At 38.7% G+C, this 10,687-nt stretch overlaps 1 long non-coding RNA gene across 1 annotated transcript in view; it reads right to left on the bottom strand.

The window, feature by feature from the left end:
- Positions 1-942: 942 nt before the first annotated feature.
- Positions 943-10,687, bottom strand: part of LOC138848072 (uncharacterized) — a 59,045-nt gene continuing 49,300 nt past the window's right edge. The window contains exons 1-2 of the long non-coding RNA XR_011385923.1: positions 2,433-10,687; positions 943-1,719 (exon numbers count right to left, since the gene is read on the bottom strand). The exon at positions 2,433-10,687 is cut by the window's right edge and continues 49,300 nt beyond it. This is a non-coding gene — a long non-coding RNA (uncharacterized lncRNA). The remainder of the gene's footprint in view (positions 1,720-2,432) is intronic.

Genomic DNA, 10,687 nt, shown 5'->3' with positions numbered 1-10,687 from the left:
GGGAAAGCAGCAGAAGATGGCCCAAGTGCTTGGGCCCCTGTACCCACTTGGGAAACCCAGAAGAGGCTTCTGGCTTCAAATCAGCTCAACTCCGGCTGCTGTGACCAGTGGGGGGTGAACAAGTGGATGGAAGACCCCCCTCTTTTTCTCTGCCTCTATAATGCCACCTTCCAAATAAATAAATCTTTAAATACATGGAGTATAATTTTCTTTAAACCTTAAAAAGCTTTTAAAATGTAAAAATAAAATACTACCCAAAGTGGGGGAGAGATCTGGATTTTTACACATGTAAATCTGACTTCCACTTCCAGAGTAAGATCTTGTCATAATTCAGATTAACAAAAAACCTACCTAGTGACCCTTCAAACAATAAGTTTGCCCTCAAAGGTGACGTTAGGTTCCAATTCTATAAAGGCAAAAAAACATCTGCAAGTATTAACAATTGCAACTTTTAAAACACCAGAGATTAAGGTTGGATCCTTGCTCCTCTACTTTATAGCGGTGTGATCCTAGACAAATCACTTAAGCACTCCATGCCCCAACTTTCTCATTTCTATTTAATGAGGGCAATAATGGCACCTACCCTCATGCTCTTGCTGTGAGGATTAAATAAGATAATGCATGTAAAGTGTCTGGCAAAGTAAGTGTTTAATAAATGTTAGCTCTAATTACTGTTATTGCTACTAAGGTAACAGTGAGCAAAGTACATTCATAGAACTTCAAGTAGTTGCATATATCAGGACCACAGACCTGTGTCTGCGATGCCGGCAGAATGAGCGCGCAAGGTGGAGCCTGGGAAAAATCCGAGAGCAGACCAATAGCCCTACAGGAAGGCTCATAGTGAAGTCGGGTACATTTACTCCAAATTTCAAGGGTTCTTGCCATAAATTTAAGATAAGAATTCTAAATATTGGCTACTTATAAATGAAACAGGCAACATGGTACAGTTTTTTAAGTATTTATTCAGTGAGAAATACACAGGAAAGTTAGGGCTTTATGTAGGGGAGAGAGATGCTTAGGGTAGACGGAAGTCTACTAATTAAGTTGGGTCCATATTAGGTTAGAGACCAGGCCAGGAGCCACCTGGATCAAGTCTACAGTTAGCAGTAGACACAGGTAACAAAACAAGGGCAGGAAAGCAGAGAGTGGGTGGCTAGAAGGCAGCATGCCTGGAAGTGCCGGACAATAAGCAAAGGGCCCACCATGCTCCAGGCCTTTTATTCACTTCCAAAGGGGAGTGGTTACATAGTCTGGCAGGTAAGGGTGTAAAATCACAGGAGGCATGGTGAAGGCGTGGTCTCCAGATCACAAATCTAATCGATCTAATCCAATCCGCCTGCTATATCAACAGGAGTTCCACCAGCCCAGGTGTGCTATCCTTGAACTGGACAAGTCACCAACTAGCCCGAACTCGGGTAACAGGGAAGTCAATGGGACTCACCTTCTTCACTGGAAACCACATGTACAACACAGTCCATTCTGGATTCTTGATTTGCAGCATTGTTTTTTAAGATTTAATTTATTTATTTATTTAAAAGGCAATGTTACAGAGAGAGAGAGAGAGGAGAGACAGAGATAGAAAGAGATCTTCCATCTGCTGGTTTATTCCCCAAACTGGCTGCAACAGCCAAGGAAGGACTAGGCCAAAGCCAGGAGTTTCTCTTCCAGCTCTCCCTTGTAGGCCATCTTCTCTGCTTTTCCCAGGCCATTATCAGGGATCTGGAATGAAAGTGGAACAGACAGGTCTCAAACCGGTGCCCAATGGGATGTGAGCCTGACAGGCTGCTACTTTACCCACTACACAAAAACACCAGCCCCACCTCCCCCTCAAAGATTTTAAGAGTAGGAGTTATTGAAAGTTGCAATTGAGACACAAAAAAGGTTTATCTAGCAGTACAAACATTTAACAATGAGATTGTTCATTTTAATTATTACACATTAATAATTATAATTTTAATTATTATTAATAATTTAATTACACATAACAGGGAGATAACAAGAACTGAATGACTACAGCATGTGAAGACACTGAGAGTCCCTGAGGCTGGCAATGGTTGATCACTGGTGTCACAGCCGCCCAAGCTGTATAATCTAGACAAGGGTGAGGTACTTCCCAAGACAAAAAATTACAGCCAGAATCTAACAGGAAACAGATCTCAGATTTCATGGTACAAAATAATTCACTACTACACAGGAAATGCTCCTGGCAGACACCGGACCAGAAGACTGCAAGGCAAAGACATGACCAGGGTAAACAGACAACATCGAATCATCTTTCAGGAGATCTACAGCCCATCCTGGAATTTGGGTTTCTGAAACATGTCACATGCCTTGTTTTTTTCTTTTTCCTAAGATGTATTTATCTGAAAGGCAGAGTTACGGGGAGACACCTTCTACCTGCTGATTCATTCCCTAAGTGGCCTGGCGCTCACCTGGGTCTCCTCTCCTGCGTGGCACAGCTCAAGAACTTGGCCGTCTTCCGCTGCTTTCCCAGGTATCTTAGCAGGAAGCTGGATGGAAGTGGAGCAGCTGATCCGGTGCTCATGTGAAATGCCGGTGTCATAGGCAATGGCTTAACCCACTGCACCACAACACCAGGCTCATGTCACATGTTCCAGTGAATGACGTTACCATATTCCTACCTTCAAATCAAGAACTTTCCAGAAAAATGAACTCATGTTATTGAATAGGAATTTTTGCCATTTAAAAAATGTACTATAAATCATATTTCTTATTATGAAAAGATTTCAGTACAATATACTGAATGCAATTATACCACTTAATATTTAGCAAGTAATCCTTTTCAGAAAACTTGGATCCCTTAAAAAATAAGTTACTTCATTTTGTTCACATGACACATTTTATTAAATTAGGAGGTTTGCTCATTTAAATCTTCATTGTTTCTCAAATATGTTGTATCCAATTATCTTGCAATCAGTGATATTCTTTTCAAGTTATAATACTTAGAGTGTGGAAACACTGCTAATCTGGAACAAGTCAGGTGCCAGAGAAACCAGAAAATTGACCATATTAGCATAAGCACTTTCATTGCATAACCAGTAACTCATCTCTTAATAAAAGCCTCTGATTCCAAAACATAATTCCTAAGGACATTCTTCCCATATACTCCAGAGTAGCAGCGATCCAACTCTATTCTGTGGAGCCCAAGGTTCTGCAGCAACACTTCAAGGCCCACATGAACATCTGACACTTTGCAATATATTTTCACAGCTGTAATAAAGTACCATGGTCATAATCAGATGGGTATTATTTCAAGTTTGTATGTATTATGCAAGTTCCCCCAAAACAATACCCTGTATGATCAGGTTAATTTGTGCTTGTGTAGACCTTGAAATAAAGTGTCTCTTGATATTACTGTGAAAGGGAATGACTTGCAGTAATCATGTCATTAACTACAAATGCTCACCACTCATCATTTTCTGAATTCCGGACTGCTGAATTTTTATGTTCACTCTCACAAAACGATAGTACCAAGCAGACTTATGCAACACATATGTGCCAAATAATACACCAGACAGGGCCCAGGCACATCTGATGGAGCCATGCTTCCAGCACACCATCATATTCAGTCCAGCAACAACCCAGGACACAATATCCATCTATTCTGAGATCATAATGCAGTTTTAATGTTTGTTGCAAATTTGTGGAGCTTTCCTTTCTATTTATGATAATAACAAGAGCAGCTGTCACATTTTTATTCAGCTTGGAAATAAAAACTTTCCACAATTCCTCTTTTAAGCTTCTACTCATATATCAGTGTAACTAAAGCACGTCTTGAAATTGCATGGGAAACTGTTTTTAAAAGCCATTAACTGCCAAACTTAAGTAAATCAGAATTCTCTCAGCTAGCATATAACTAAAATATAGGAGAAAAAATGGATCCTAAGCTGCAGCATGAGCTTCAGTTTCTGCAAGATAGCAGTTCTGGAGACTGACTGCACAATTACGTCAACTCTACTGAACCGTACTCTAAAAATTGGTTAAGATGGTAAATTATGACATTCTATACATTATCACCATTTTAAAACCATTTTTAAAATTGGACACACAGGGGATAAAGGGCAGTTGTTGTGCCTTTGTTCTGACTCCACAGACTCCCTGCATGTGACTTGCATTATTCTCCACAGGCTTTGGAAGGAGACTTACCTTTTATTGCTTTGTTTGATCCAATTTACATTTTTTTATTAAAATTTGCTTGCATTGCCAGTTTTGTTTCTTGGTTTTTTGTGTTTAGCAGCTATGTGATTTGATGTCTACACATCCTTACTGCTACTTTACCTCTTCAGAAACAGTGTTTTTCTCAATCAAAAACTCCTGTAATAATCTTTAGGGCTTTCAACTAGAAGTTTCACCTGATCTAGTAACAATATTTTCTGTTTGAATGGTATCTTTTTTTTCCTATCTCTGTACTTCTATCTTCCCTTTCACAACTGAAGTGTTACTTGTAATCAGCTGTATTTTTAAGCCAATTTCCAATCTAATAGAATTCATTCTGTCATGTTTTTTAATTGCACTTTTTGTTATAACTGTAGCTTCACATGCATTTTTAGCAAACACTACAAAGAAATCCCATTCACCCTTGACCAAGTTTCCCACAGTAGCAACATCATCAACAGCTGTAGTACAATACCACATACAGCATACAGCACACAGTCACCAAGACACAGAACACTTCCATTACCACAGCATCCCTCACTTTGCTGTTAGCCATCTTCATGTGCTGTTTTGAAAACACTTCATTTTGATTCCTTGACACACTCATTGACTCTTTAACCACTGGAAACCACCAATCATTTCTCCATTTTTACCATTTTTTCATGTCACAAATATGATATGAATGGAATCATACCATGTGTTACTTTTCAAATCAGTTTTTAATCACTCAACATAGAAATTCATCCACATTATCAAAAGGAATCAATTCCTTGATATTATTGTGAGAAATAATCACAATACACTGCACTGTGGTTTAATCATTCACCTGCCGAAGGGTATCTGGGTTGGGATATTAGAATAATAAAGGCTCTGTGAACATCTGTGTACAGATTTGTTTACACGACTTTCTCTGGAATAAATATTCAGGAGTGCAACTGCCAGGTTGTATGGTAGATGCCTGCTTGGTCTTACAAGAAACCAACCACATTATACATGCCCACCATCGAGTGATGTTGTTTTTCTACATCCTCAACAGTATTGGTGCCATTGCCACTTTTCATTTTAGCTGTTTAAAAGTGGTTGCTCTACATGCTTTAATTTTTATTTTCCTGCTGGCTTTTTCTGTGCTTATTTGTCAATTACACGCCCTCGCCAATGAAATGCCTATTAATGTCATTTGTCTACTTTATAACTGGACTGTTTACTATGGATGTTTGAGAAGTCTTTCTATTTTTGATGTACTAGTCTTTGGTTTAGTACCAGGTATACTGGTTTTAAGTATTTTATACCTGTCTGAAATTATATGGTCTTTCATAGAGCAGAATTGTTTAAATTCAGTAGCTCCCCATTTATCAAAAATTTGTAGACTGTACTTTTGGTATCAAAACTAAAAACATTGCCTAGTTCTGGTTCCTAAACACTTTCTAATTTCTAATTTTTTTCCTAGAAGTTTATTTTACATTAAGTCCATAATCTACTTTCAGTTCTGTAAACAGTATACAGTTCAGATTGAGGGTTGTCATTTTGCCTATGGATGTCCAGTTTCTCCACCACCATGTTTGAAAAAGCCATCCTCCTATGACTGACTCGCTTTTGAATCTTTGTCAGAAATTAGTATGGCCTAGTTGTGTGAATGTATTTGTTAATTGTCTATTCTGCCACACTGAACTATACTTCTACCCTGCTGCCAGCCAACAGCATACTGTCTTGATTAACATAACTTAAGGGAAGGTCTGAATACCAGTACAGTGATTCCAACTACTACTCCTCTTAAACATTGTTTAGCTATTCTAGGGCCATAGCCCTTCCGTAGAAGTTTTTTTGTTTTTTGTTTTTTTTTTAGTAATCTTGCCAGTTTCTTAAAATAGAAGCTTTGAAGTTTTCATAGGAGTTGCATTAAAATTATGTTAAAGAGAATTACATCTTCCCATATTTAACATGGTATATGTCAACATTTATTTAGGTGCTTGGATTTGTTTCATCAGCATTTTCAGCACAAAAGACCCTTCCCTACACACATTGATACCTAAGCACTTCAGTCTTGGGAAGAACTGTAAAGGGCATTCATTGTGTTTTAATTTCAGTTGTCACATTTTAGTTTTTGTGCTATACAAATGTGACCGATTTTTATGTTGATATGGCATATCAGAACTGTTTAATTCATTTATTAGTTCAAGGTGTTTTTAATAAAATTCCCTAGGATTTTCTATGCAAACATTTGTATAATCTAAACAAGTACATTCTTGTTTTTCTTTTTTTTTTAAAGATTTATTTATTGTCTTGAAAGACAGTTACAGAGAGAAGGAGAGGCAGAAGATTCTCTATCCACTGGGCCAGGCCAAAGCTAGGAGCCCCTTTCAAGTCTCCCATGTGGACACAGGGGCCCAAGAATCGGGTCATCCTCCACTGTACTCCCAGGCACATCAGCAGAGAGCTGGACCAGAAGTGGAGCAACCAGGACCCAAACTGGCACCCACATGGGATGCCAGCACCACAGGCCATGGCTTCAACCAACTGCACCACAGCAGTTTTGTAAATTGGTGTGGTTTAATGCAGTGGATAGAACTTCCAGTTCCATTTTGGTTGGGGGTTTTGCTTCACTCTAGAAAAAGAGAACATCTAATTTCTACAAGCAATAATCAGAGGGGAATACTGCAAAACCTTTCCAAAATGACACTGTTATGTGACAAAATGGCAAATACTTCATTTTCTAACAAATGTACTCAAGTCATGTGAGAATAAACACTATTGTAGTGCTATTTAGGACCGCAAAGGTAGGAACACAAACTCTGGCCTTGTTCCCACCCGGAGAAGAAAAACATTCCATCTTCCTTCATTAAATGTGATCTTAGTTGGAAGTTTCTGGCAGATATCTAGTTGAGAAATTTCTCCTTTATTTCTGATTTACTGAGTTTTTATTCATAAATGAATACTGAATTTCATCAATTCTAGAGTCAGTGGATACATCACAATGTTTCTTCTTTATCCTGTATGGTAAATTACAATGATTTTCAATTGCTAAACTTGACTTGTATGTCTGGAACAAATCCCACTCAGGTTATGTGAAATATTTAATACATTACTGGATTCAACTCAACTATCTTTTGAAGATTATTACCCTTAACGTCCATGGAGATACTGACATTTTTTTTTTTTTTTACTTTGATTTTGCTGTCAGGAAAAAATGAGACTCAAAATGAACTTTTTAACTTCCCTTATCTTCCATTTTCTAGGAGACATTTAATAAGATTGGTATTGTTTCTTTAAATGTTTGTAAATTCTCCAGTAAAACCATTTGGGCCCAGAGATTTATTTTTCAGATTTTAAATTAAGGGTGCGGTTTCTTACCTGACTATACAATATTCAGATTTCCTGTTTATGTTGGTTGAGCTTTTAATCTTTGATAAAACTAAAAATCAAGGCTGGCATTGTGGTGCAGCAGGTTAAGCTGCCATTTTCAGTGCTGGCATTCCATATGGGCACCAAATCGAGTCCCGGCTGCTCCACTTTTGATCCAGCTCTCTGCTAATTTGTGAAAGCAGCAGAAGACAGCACGGATGCCTGTGCCCCATGTTTGAGACCCAGAAGAAGGTTCTGGCTTCAGCCTGGCCCAGCCCTGGGCCATTGTTGCCATCTGGGGAATGAACCAGCGGATGGAAGATCTGTCTCTCCCTCTCTTTAATTCCGACTTTCAAATAAGAAAATAAATAAATCTAAAAAAAAAAAAAAAAAAAAAAAACTAAAACTCCAGGAATTTCCTCTAAACTGTTGAATTTCTGAGCACAAAGTTGTCTGTAATATTACCTTATTCTTTTGTTGAATTTAAAAAGTCAACTTTACCAAGACATAATTTACAAATAGGATAATCTATATCTTTTAAGCAAATACGTTTCATTACTTTTGACAAATGCAAGCATTCACAAACCACCACCCCAAATCAGATAAAGAACACTGCTATCTCCCAAGAAAATTATCTTGAAAACAATCTTCAACCAAAAAGGGAGTAGGTTATACATCATCTTGGAAAGCAGAGAATTTATGAAGTTTTTCTTTTTGTTATTAAACTTGCATATTTTAAGATGAAGTGAGTTTTTAAGATTTATTTCTTATTTATTTGAAAGTTACACAGAGAGAGGAGAGGAAGAGAGAGAGAGGTCTTCCATCCGATTGTTCACTCCCCAATTGGCCGCGACGGCCGGAACCGCGCCGATCTTAAGCCAGGAGCTTCTTCCAGGTCTCCCACGCAGGTGCAGGGGCCCAAGGACTTGGGCCATCCTCCACTGCTATCCTAAGCCATAGCAGAGAGCTGGATTGGAAGAGGAGCAGCCGGGACTAGAATCCGCGCCCATATGGGATACCAGCGCTTCAGGCTAAGGCGTTAACCCACTGCGCCACAGCACCGGCCCCAAGATGAAGTTTTAAAGATTAATAACTACACATTAAATAGCTGTAAGAGGAAATTATTTAAATGTAGCAATAGCAGTGTTTTCAAGTACTTTCATACTTTTGAGTTTTTAATATTGTAATATACTAGTTTTAATGCTTTGTGCCCCTAATTTTTTTTAAGAATATTTAGTTTTTCATTTGAAAGGCAGAGTTACAAAGTACCCAGAGAGGAGGAGAGACAGAGCTCTTCCATCCACTGGTTCACTCTCTAAATGGCCACAACCAATGGGGCTGGATCAGCCCAAAGCCAGGAGCTTCATCCAGATCTCTCATGTGGGTGTGGTACGGGCCCATGAACTTGGATGGGATCAGAAATGGAGCACCCAGGACTGAAAGCAGTACCACATGTGATATCAGCATCACAGGCAGTGGCTTAATCCACTGTGCCATAATGCTGGCTCCTCTAATTTTTATTTGTAAACTGAAATCACTAGATACTGTTCTGCAGCATGGTATCTGATTTCCTTTAATATATCAAGCTTTTTAAATTTTTGGATTAACATTTTTTAAAGATTTACTTATTTTAAGTCAGAGTTAGAGAAGAGGGGGAGGGGTTCATTTGCTAGTTCACTCCTCAGATCGACACAATAGCCAGAGCTGAGCAAGGAGCTTCATCTGGGTTTCCCACATGGTTGGCAGGGGCCCAAACACTTGGACCACCTTCTACTGCTTCTCCCAGGCCATGAACAGGGAGCTGGATCAAAAGTGGATCAGCCAGGCCTTGAACCAGCAACTATATGGAATGTTTGCATCCCCTGTGGTAGCTTTACCCACTAAGCCACAACACTGGCCCCTGGATTAACATTTTTAAGGGTACAGTGCAAACTTTTAACATAATGTACCTAACTTAAACCAGTCTTTCTTTATTTTGCCATTTCCTTTGTATATGGAACCTTCCTATTTTTTTTAACTTTAATTTAGTAAATAGAAATTTCCAAAGTACAGTTAATGGATTACAATGGCTTTCCCCACCCCATAATTTCCCTCCCACTCGCACCCCTCCCATCTCCCGCTCCCTCTCCCATTCCATTCACATCAAGATTCATTTTCAATTATCTTTATATACAGAAGATCGATTTAGTATATGTTAAGTAAAGATTTCATCATTTTGCACCCACACAGAAACACGAAGTGTAAAATACTGTTTCAGTACTAGTTATAGCATTAATTCACTTTGGACAATACACTAAGGACAGATCCCACATGAGAAGTAAGTACACAATGACTCCTGTTGTTGACTTAACAATTTGACATACTTGTTTATGGCGTCAGTAATCTCCCTAGGCTCTAGTCATGAGTTCCAAGGCTATGGAAGCCTTGAGTTCGCAAACTTCGATCTTATCCAACAGGGTCATAGTCAAAGTGGAAGTTCTCTCCTCCCTTCAGAGAAAGGTACCTCCTCCTTTGATGGCCCCGTTCTTTCCACTGGGATCTCACTCACAGAGATTTTTTTTTTTTTTTTTTTTTTTTTTTTTTTTTTTTTTGCCAGAGTGTTTTGGCTTTCCATGCCTGAAATACTCTCATGGGCTCTCCAGCTATATTCAAATGCCTTAAGGGCTGATTCTGAGGCCAGAGTACTGTTTAGGACATCTGCCATTCTATGAGTCTACTGTGTATCCCGCTTCCATGATGGATCATTCTCTCCCTTTTTGATTCTATCAGTTAGTATTAGCAGACGCCAGTCTTGTTTGTGTGATCCCTTTGACTCTTAGACCTACCATGCGATCAATTGTGAACTGAAATTGATCACATGGACTAGTGAGATGGCATTGGTACATGCCACCTTGATGGGATTGTACTGGAATCCCCTGGCACATTTCTAACTCCACCATTTGGGCAAGTCCGACTGAGCATGTCCCAAATTGTACATTTCCTCCCTCTCTTATTCCCACTCTTATATTTAACAGGGATCATTTTTCAGTTAAAATGTAAACACCTAAGAATAATTGTGTGTTAATTACAGAGTTCAACCAATAGTACTAGAACAAAACAAAAAAAATACTAAAATGGATAAAGTATTACATTGTACATCAACAGTCAGGACAAGAGCTGATCAAGTCACTGT

Source organism: Oryctolagus cuniculus, unplaced genomic scaffold (genome assembly GCF_964237555.1).
Source record: "Oryctolagus cuniculus unplaced genomic scaffold, mOryCun1.1 SCAFFOLD_197, whole genome shotgun sequence".
Classification (NCBI taxonomy): Eukaryota; Metazoa; Chordata; class Mammalia; order Lagomorpha; family Leporidae; genus Oryctolagus; species Oryctolagus cuniculus.
Note: the sequence above shows the minus strand (reverse complement) of the source record. Positions and strands in the feature narration are given on the sequence as shown.